This window comes from Nicotiana attenuata, chromosome 10 (assembly GCF_001879085.1).
Source record: "Nicotiana attenuata strain UT chromosome 10, NIATTr2, whole genome shotgun sequence".
Taxonomy (NCBI): domain Eukaryota; kingdom Viridiplantae; phylum Streptophyta; class Magnoliopsida; order Solanales; family Solanaceae; genus Nicotiana; species Nicotiana attenuata.
The window spans coordinates 25,053,172-25,063,572 of NC_031998.1; positions in this window are offsets into that span (position 1 = coordinate 25,053,172).

Here is a 10,401-nt window from a genome sequence, read left to right on the forward strand (position 1 = left end):
CCTACGGAGTGGGACCCCCAGGTGCGAGCCCGCAGGAGCAGCTAAGGAGCCGCAGATGCGGCCACAAGGGGCTTGAGCGGGAGCCGCAGGTGTGAAGTGATTCCCGCACCTGCGAGAGGCGCAGATGCGGGCAGGCAAGCGCAAGTGCGAGGTTGTTTCCGCACCTGAGATGATCGCAGATGCGGTCATGAGGCGCAGATGCGGTCCTAGGGAGTTGGATGCAGAGGTTTTTGCGAGAAAGCGGCACTGCAGGTGTGCATTTTGGGCCGCAATTGCGAAAAGCCTGGGCAGAACCTATAAATAGAACACTTCGCGAATATTTGCTCATTTCCACCATTTTCAACTCGAACATTTGAGCTTTTTGAGTAATTTTTGAAGGGAATTCAAGGATATTCACTGAGGTAAGTTACTTGAGCCCTATTATAATTAACAATGGTGTTTTCCCGTTGATTTCTCACCTAATTAGTAGGATTTTTGAAGTGAAATAAGGGGTTAGTACTTGGGATTTTGGAGAGTGTAATTTAGGGATTTGAGGGACCAAATGATGTCGGATTTTGATGAATTTAGTATGGGTAGGCTCGTGAATGAATGGGAGTTCTAGTTTTGTAACTTTTGTCGGATTCCGAGAAGTGGGCCCGGGGGCCGGGTTTGAGTGAATTCAGGATTTGGCCTATAATTTGGTATTTTTCTTGTGGAATTGGTCCCTTTAGACTATATTGATCTTATTGTATTGCTTGTGGCTAAATTCGGGGCGATCGGAGGCCGAGTTGAGAGGCAAGGGAATTGCGGAGTAGGATTTTTGCTCGGTTGAGGTATTTAACGCTTTTAAACTTGGTTCTGAGGGTTCGAAACCCCGAACTACGTGTTATGTGGTTAGTATTGAGGTGATGCACATGCCAAGTGATGCGTGTGCAGGCGTGCACCGTGAGAATCGTGACCTGGTTCATTCCATGGCACCGTTTGATGACTCTTTCTTGTTGATATCCGCGTTTCCCTTGGGTGATAAAGTAACTGAGTTTTAAAACATGCTAGATATAATATTAGGGCTTCACGCCAATACTATTGGGACCCTAGTGGTCGTTTCTTGCGGTCATTCACTGATTTCACCGTTATTTTGTACTCAGTCATATTCATGCATTTCATATCATATCTCAGTCTCAGTTGTTACTATTGGCATATCATATCACTGTTTCTGGGCTAGTTTCCATGATATTGTGATCCCGTGGGTGAGACTGGAGAGTGATGACTAGGTGAGGCCGAGAGCCCAATTATGAGTGACAATTATGGGGTCGAGCTGCACGCCGCAATAGTTATATTAATTATGATAGTGCGCGGGCCTTAGGAGCCCGTCCGGAGTCTGCACACCCACAGTGGGCGCGGATGATATTATTGAGGGATGGATCTTCCCTGGACATGGATCTTGTCCGAAGCATTGATACCTGGAGATGGATCTTCTCCACACAGCTGGAAGTGCCGTTCCTCGATACTGAGTGACTGTTGTCAGTGGCGTGTATATATTCCGGGATGGATCTTCCCTGGACCCGATGGCCATATACAATACCGAGTGGTTGAGCACTTAAGAGTGGAAGTACATGGTGCATTTCGTACATTCTGTGCATTGGCATGTAGAGGTTAGCTGAGCTTTATACCTCACATTTTTCAGATCTGTATTTATTTTTCTATTTGAGCTGTATACATGAATTGAAAGCATGCCTACTCTTCTGCATAGTTTACTTCTGTTTACCTGTTGAGGTTATGTTAGTCACTACCTATCAGTCCATAGTTTGGACTTGTTACTTACTGAGTTGGTGTACTCACATTACTCCCTGCACCTTGTGTGCAGATCCAGGTATCTCTGGTCATGGTAGCGCTTGCTGATATTTTCTATTTCTTATCACTGGAGATAGTAAGGTAGTTGCCCAGCGACCGCAGCCCTGCTTTCTTCTTCTCTATCTTCCCGTAGTTGTATTTTGGATTTTTCCCAGACTATGTTAGTCTTGTTGTTATCAGAACAATTGTGGTAGTGGCTTATGACTCAGTGACACCCTGATATTTGGGGCTTTACTTTCTGCACTTATATTTTAAGTTCAACTCTTATTTTCTTTTATGAAATTCTGCTAAACATGATGTCTTTTGGGATAACTATTAATGAATTATTGTAGTATTGTGGAAGTCGGCTGGCCTAGTACTATTAATAGGTGCCATCATGACAGGTATGGGTTTAGGGTCATGACAAGTTGGTATCAGAGTCTAGTTTACATAGGTCTCACGAGTCATGAGCGGGTTTAGTAGAGTCTTGCGGATCGGTACGGAGACGTCTGTACTTATCTTCGAGAGGCTGCAGAACCCTTAGGAAACTTCACATTCTTGAATTCTTATCGTGCGAATCTATTTATTCTGGTAACTAAACTTCTGTTATTCTATTCTCTCACAGATGGTGAGGACACGTGCTACCGGTCAGGACGGACAACCACCAGTACCACTAGTTGGGGCTGCGAGAGGCCGAGGTCGCGGTCGAGGCCGTGGTAGAGGCAGGGGTGTAGCTCGCACAACAGCTAGGGTAGCACCTGCAGATCCACGAGTTGCCCCAGTTCAGGATCAGGTCCCAATTGTGGAAGCACCAGCGGGACCAGCTCAGGCACCAGCTGTGCCCTTCGTGATCCCAGGTCTTCAGGAGATCTTAGCTCAAATTCTGACCGTGTGCACCAGTCTTGCTCAGGCGGTCTCTGTTTCTACTATAGCAGCCACTTCCCGGGCCGGGGGAGGAACTCAGACTCCCGCCGCCAGCACACCCGAGCAGGTTATTCAGGGACTTCAGACACTGGGGGTACTAGTAGCCCAACTGGTTACAGCTACTCAGGACTATATAGTTCCTGCCATGCCTGAGGATGAGCAGCATAGATTGGAGAGGTTTAGTAGACTTCAGCCTCTGACTTCCAGTGGTGCAAAGGGCGAGGATGCCCAGGGTTTCTTGGATATGTGTCAGAGGATCCTCCGTACATCGGGTATTTTGGAGACCAGTGGGGTCTCATTCACTACTTTTCAGTTCACTGCAGCTGCCCTCACTTGGTGGGAGGCTTATGAGAGGCGTAGTCCGGTTGGGGCAGCGCCCCTTACGTGGCAGCAGTTCTTTATTCTCTTCCTGGAGAAATATGTGCTGCAGTCCCGTAGAGAGGAGCTGCGAAGGCAGTTCGAGCAGTTGAGTCAGGATGATATAAATGTGACATAGTATGAGATGAAATTCTCTGAGTTGGCCTGTCATGCTATCTGGCTGGTTCCCACAGATAGGGAAATCAGGAGGTTCATTGATGGCCTCACTAATATCAGCTACGAATTCTTCTTACTAGAGAGAGGGTGTCTGGCGCTTCTTTTGAGGAGGTTGTTGACATTGCTCGGAATATAGAGTCGGTTCGCCGCCAGGAGCGAGTAGAGAGGGAGGCCAAGAGGCCTCGTGGATCTGGTAGTTTTGGTGGTGTTTCTTCGGGAGGTCAGTTTCACCACGGCAGGGGCCGTCCCTTCAGGCATGCTTAGACGGCTTGTCCAGCTCACCGTGGCACATTATCTGGCCATGGTTTTCACAGTTCACATCAGGGCCACTCATCTCTGAGTGCCCTTCCCGCTCAGAGTTCGTCTCATGCACCATCAGCTCAGGGTTCATCTATGACTGGTCCTTCTAGTGGTATCCCGGTGCTTGGGTCTCCCTTAAGTCCCCACCTCCATTTGTAGGGAGAGATTGCTTTGACTGTGGATATTTGGATCATATCAAGAGGTTTTGTCCCCGCCTTACGGGAGGTTCCTCCCAGCAGAGGAGTGAGCCTTCGGCTTCAGCACCAATTACTTCCCCACCCGCCCAGCCAGCACGTGTTGGAGGTCAGTGAGCTAGGGGTCGCCCTAGAGAGGGAGGCCGATTAGGTGGCGGTCAGGCCCGTTTCTATGCACTCCCCGCTAAACCAGATGTTATTGCTTCAGATGCTGTGATCACATATATTATCTCAGTTTGCCACATGGATGCCTCTGTTTTATTCTATCATGGTTCCACTTTTTCATATGTGTCATAATATTTTGCTTATTATTTGGATACGCCCCGCGAGTCTCTTATTTCATCTGTTCATGTATCTACTCTTGCGGGCAATACTATTGTTGTGGACCGCGTATATAGGTCTTGTGTGGTGACTACTGGAGGTTTGGAGACCCGAGTAGACCTTTTGCTGCTAAGTATGGTTGATTTGGATGTGACATTGCGTATGGATTGGTTGTCTCCATGTCATGCTGTTCTAGATTGTCATGCTAAGACTGCGATGTTGGCTATGCTGAGGTTGCCACACATTGAGTGGTGAGGTTCATTGGACTATGTTCCTAGTAGATTGATTTCATTCTTGAAGGCCCAACGAATGGTTGGGAAAGGGTGTCTTTCTTATTTGGCCTTTGTGAGGGATGTCAGTGCAGAGACTCTTGCCATTGATTCGGTTCCGGTGAGAGATTTTCCAGATGTGTTTCCTGCAGACCTGCCGGGCATGCCGCCAGATAGGGATATTGACTTCGGTATTGATTTGGTGTTGGGAACTCAGCCCATTTCTATTCCACTGTATCGTATGGCACCGGCGGAGTTAAAGGAATTGAAGGAGCAGCTTCAAGAGCTCCTTGATAAGGGGTTTATTCGGCCTAGTGTGTCACCTTGGGGTGCACCTGTTCTATTTGTGAAGAAGAAGGATGGCACTATGAGATGTGCATTGATTACAGGCAGTTGAACAAAGTCAAAATCAAGAACAAGTACCCTTTGCCTCGTATTGATGATTTATTTGACCAGCTTAAGGGAGCGAGGGTGTTCTCCAAGATCGACTTGAGGTCAGGGTATCACCAGTTGAATACTAGGGACTCGGACATTCTTAAGAAAACTTTCAGGACATGATACGACCATTATGAGTTCCTTGTGATGTCTTTTGGGCTGACCAACGCCCCAGCAACATTCATGCATTTGATGAACAACGTGTTTTGGACTTATCTCGACTCGTTTGGTATTGTATTCATTGATGATATTCTAGTGTACTCTCGTAGCCAGGAGGAGCACACCAAGCATTTGCCGATTGTGTTGCAGCGGTTAAGGGAGGAGAAGTTTTATGATAAATTCTCCAAGTGTGAGTTTTGGCTCAGTTCAGTGGCGTTCTTGGGGCACGTGGTGTCCAGTGAGGGTATTTAGGTTGATCCGAAGAAGATAGAGGCGGTTCAGAGTTGGCCCAGACCGTCCTCAGCTACGGAGATTTAGAGCTTTCTGTGTTTGGATGGTTATTACCGTCGGTTCGTGCAGAGATTTTCATCTATTGCATCACCCTTGACTAAATTGACCCAAAAGGGTGCGCCTTTCAGGTGGTTGGATGAGTGTGAGGCGAGTTTCCAGAAGCTCGAGATCGCCTTGACCACAGCTCCAGTGTTAGTTCTGCCATCAACTTCAAGCTCTTATACAGTATATTGTGATGTTTCTCGGGTCCGCATTGGGTGTGTGTTTATGCAGGAGGGTAGAGCGATTGCTTATGCTTCTCATTAGCTGAAGCCCCATGAGAAGAACTACCCCGTTCATGATTTGGAGTTGGCTTCCATTGTTCACGCATTGAAGATTTGGAGTCATTATCTCTATGGTGTGTCTTGTGAGGTGTTTACTGATCATCGTAACCTCCAGCACTTGTTCAAGCACAAGGATCTCAATTTGAGGCATTGGAGATGGTTGGAGCTGCTAAAGGACTATGATATTACTACTTTGTACCACCTAGGAAAGGCCAATGTGGTGGCCGATGCCTTGAGTAGGAAGGCAGTGAGTATGGGTAGTCTTGTATTCCTACCTGTTGGGGAGAGACCTCTTGCAGTTGATGTTCAGGCCTTGGCCAATCGGTTTGTGAGATTGGATATTTTGGAGCCTTGTCGGGTCCTAGCTTGTGTGGTTTCTCGATCTTCCTTATTAGATAGCATCAGAGAGTGCCAGTATGATTATCCTCATTTGCTTGTCCTCAAGGACAAGGTTCTGCATGATGATGCCAGAGATGTGACTATTGGTGATGACGGGGTATTGAGGATACAGGATCGGATATGTGTGTCCAATGTAGATGGGCTTCGGGAGTTGATTCTTGAGGAGGCCCATAGTTCGCGGTATTCCATCCATCTGGGTGCCGCGAAGATGCATCAGGATTTGAGGCAACACTATTGGTGGAGGAGGATGAAGAAAGACATTGTTAGGTTTGTGCTCGGTGTCTTAATTGTCCGCAGGTGAAATATGAGCATCAGAGACTGGGTGGCTTGCTCCAGCAGATAGAGATTCCAGAGTCGAAGTGGGAACGGATCACCATGGATTTTGTAGTTGGGCTCCCACAGACTTCAAGGAAGTTCGATGCTATTTGGGTGATTGTGGATCGCCGCACCAAGTCTGCGCACTTCATTCCTGTGAGCACTACCTATTGTTCAGAGCGATTGGCTGAGATTTACATAAAAGAGATTGTTCGCCTTCATGGAGTGCCAGTTTCTAACATTTTAGACAGAGGCATGCAGTTTACATCGCAGTTTGGAGGGCCATGAGAATTGGGCACTCAGGTTGAGTTGAGCACAACATTTCACCCTCAGACAGACGGACAATCCGAGCGCACTATTCAAATTTTGGAGGACATGCTACGTGCTTGTGTCATTGATTTTGGTGGTTCATGGGACCAGTTTCTGCCACTCGTGGAGTTTGCTTACAACAATAGTTATCAGTCAAGTATTCAGATGGCTCCATATAAGGCTTTATATGGGAGTTGGTGTAGATCTCTAGTGGGTTAGTTTGAGCCAAGTGAGGCTAGGCTTTTGGGTACAGACTTGGTTCAGGATGCATTGGACAAGGTGAAAGTGATTTAGGAGTGGCTTCGCACAGCTCAGTCAAGACAAAAGAGTTATGCTGATAGAAAGGTCCGTGATGTGTCTTACATGGTTGGGGAGAAGGTTTTGCTGAAGGTTTCCCCCATGAAGGGTGTTATGAGATTTGGGAAGAAGGGCAAGTTAAGCCCTTGGTTTATTGGGCCGTTTGAGGTGCTTCGGAGGATTGAGGAGGTGGCCTATGAGCTTGCCTTGCCATCTAGCTTATCGAGTGTCCATCCAGTATTTCATGTTTCTATGCTTTAGAAGTATACCGGTGATCCGTCTCATGTCTTGGATTTTATCAAGGTTCAATTAGATGGTGATTTGACTTATGATGAGGAGCCAGTGGCTATTTTGGAGCGGCAGGTTCGAAAGTTGAGATCAACGGATATAGCTTCAGTGAAAGTGTAGTGGAGAGGTCAGCTCGGGGAGGAAGCTACTTGGGAGACTGAGCGGGAGATGCGGAGCAGATATCCACACCTATTTGAGACTTCAGGTATGTTTCTAGACTCGTTCGAGGACGAACGTCTGTTTAAGCGGGGGAGGATGTAACGACCCGGCCGGTCGTTTCGAGAGTTACAGCCTCGTTCCCCCATTTTTCTACTTCATTTTTGTTCTTCAGTTGTATTATGTCTTACCGGGTCAGTTGGTTTTGGTCCGGAGTGGTCTTGGAGTGAATTGTGACACTTAGTCTCTTTTGTGAAGGCTCAAGTTGGGAAAGTTGACTGGATGTTGACATATGTGTAAACGATCTCGGATGTGAATTTTGATGGTTCTGTTAGCTCCGTTAGATAATTTTGCACTTAGGAGCCCGTTCGAAATGTGATTTGGACGCGCATGGTAGAATTAGGCTTGAATTGGCGAAAGTTAGAATATTAGCGATTTTGGTCGGCAGTGGAAATTTTGATATCGGGGTCGGATTGGATTTCTGGAAGTTGGAGTAGGTTCGTGGTGTCATTTCTGACTTGTGTGCAAAATTTGAGGTTATTCGGACATGGTTTGATAGGTTTCGGCATCATTTGTGGAATTTAGAAGTTTAGAACTTCTTAGGTTTGAATCCGAGCTTAACTTGGTGTTTTGATGTTGTTTTGGGTGATTTGAAGGTTCGACTGAGTTTGTATGATGTTATGGGATTGTTGGTATGTTCGGTTGAGGTTCCGAGGGCCTCGGGTTGATTTTGGGTGATTAACGAACAAGTTTAGAATTTGGAGGAGTGGCTGAAGTTGGAACTCAACTGTCATAACCGCACCTGCGGAGTGGGACCCATAGGTGCAAGCCCGCAGGAGTGGCTAAGGAGCCGCAATGCGGCCACAGGTTACTTGAGCAGGAGCCGCAAGTGCAAAGTGTTTCCCGCACCTGTGAGAGGTGCAGATGCGGGCAGGCAAGCGCATGTGCGAGGTTGTTTCCGCACCTGCGATGATCGCAGGTGCGGTCATGAGGCGCAGATGCGGTCCCAAGGAATTAAGTTATTTTCCACAGATGTGGAGGTTTTTGTGCGGAAGCGGCACCGCAGGTGCGCATTTTGGGCCATAGGTGCGAAAAGCCTGGGCAGAACCTATAAATAGAAGACATCGCAAAGTTTTGCTCATTTCCACCATTTTCAACTCGGACTTTTGAGCTTTTGGTGTGATTTTTTAAGGGGATTCAAGGATATTCACTGAGGTAAGTTGCTTGAGCCCTATTAATATTAACTATGGTGTTTTCCCGTTGATTTCCGACCTAATTAGTAGGATTTTTGAAGTGAAATAAGGGGTTAGGGCTTGAGATTTTGGAGAGAGTAATTTGGAGATTTGAGGGACCAGATGATGTCGGATTTTGATGAAATTTGTATGGGTAGACTCGTGATTGAATGGGCTTTCTAGTTTTGTGACTTTTGTCAAATTCTGAGATGTAGGCCTGGGTGTCGGGTTTGAGTGAATTTCGGGATTTGGCCTAAAATTTGGTATTTTTCTTGTGGAATTGGTCCCTTTAGCCTATATTGATCGTATTGTATTGCTTGTGGCCAGATTTGGAGCGATTGGAGGCCGATTTGAGAGGCAAGGGCATTGCAGAGTAGGATTTTTGCTCGGTTGAGGTAAGTAACGCTTTAAAACTTGGTTATGAGGGTTCGAAACCCCGAACTACATGTTATGTGGTTAGTATTGAGGTGACGCACACTCCAAGTTACGGGCGTGCGGGAGTACACCGTGAGAATCATGACCTGGTTCATTCCATGTCACCGTTTATTGACTCTTTCTTGTTGATATCCGTGTTTCCCTTATGTGATAAAGTAATTGAGTTGCAAAACATGCTAGATATCATGTTAGGGCTTCACGTCGATACTGTCGGGACCCCTAGTGGTCGTTTCTTACGTTCATTCACTGATTTCACCATTATTTTGTACTCAGTCATATTCATGCATTTCATATCGTATCTCAGTCTCAGTTGTTACTATTGGCATAGCATATCACTGTTTCCGGGCTAGTTTCGTTGACATTGTGAGCCCGTAGGTGAGACTGGAGAGTGATGACCTGATTATGAGTGACAGTTATGGGGTCGGGTTGCACGCCGCAGCAGTTATATTGATTATGATAGCGCCTGGGCCTTAGGAGCCCCTCCGGATTCTGCACACCCACAGTGTTCGCGGGTGATATTATTGAGGGATGGATCTTCCATGGACATTGATCTTGTCAGATGCATTGATACCTGGAGATAGATCTTCCCCACAGGGCTGGAAATGGCCTTCCTCGGTAGTGAATGACTGTTGTCAGTGAGGTGTACATATTCCGGGATGGATCTTCCCTGGGCCGGATGACCATATACAGTACCGAGTGGTTGAGCACTTGAGAGTAAAAGTACATGATGCATTTAGTACATTTTGTGCATTGGCATGTAGAGATTAGCTGAGCTTTATACCTCACATTGTTCAGATCTATATTTATTTTTTGTTTGAGCGGTATACATGAATTGAAAGCATGCCTACTTTTCTGCACAATTTACTTTTGTTTGGGGCTTTACTTTCCGCCCTACTATTTTAAATTCAACTCTTATTTTCTTTTATGAAATTCTGCTAAACAATATGTCTTTTGGCATAGCTTTTAATGAATTATTGTAGTATTGTCGAAGTTGGCTGGCCTAGTACTATTGATAGGCACCATCACAACGGGTTTGAATTTAGAGTCGGGACAAAACCAATACATAAAAAATAAAAAATGTGAAATATAGATGATAGCTTATCGGGAAAAAGGACAACAATGGTTGCATTTCAGTGATAAAAAATATTTTACTCTTAAAGTAATCTGAGATACAATAGAAAATCAGAGTTTAATATAACAATGAAACTGATGTTAACAATAACAATAACAAAATAACATTTTTATTAGGAGGGAAGTCATAATTAGTTTTTTCTGAGTTATATAGTAAATAATTTAAAATTTTAAGCTTTTCTTTTATATTCATCAAAGTCAAACTAAAACATTCAAATGCAGATTCTTATTTTCATAAGTGTTTATTTTTCATTATTGACAAGTGTGTGTGGGGGTGGGG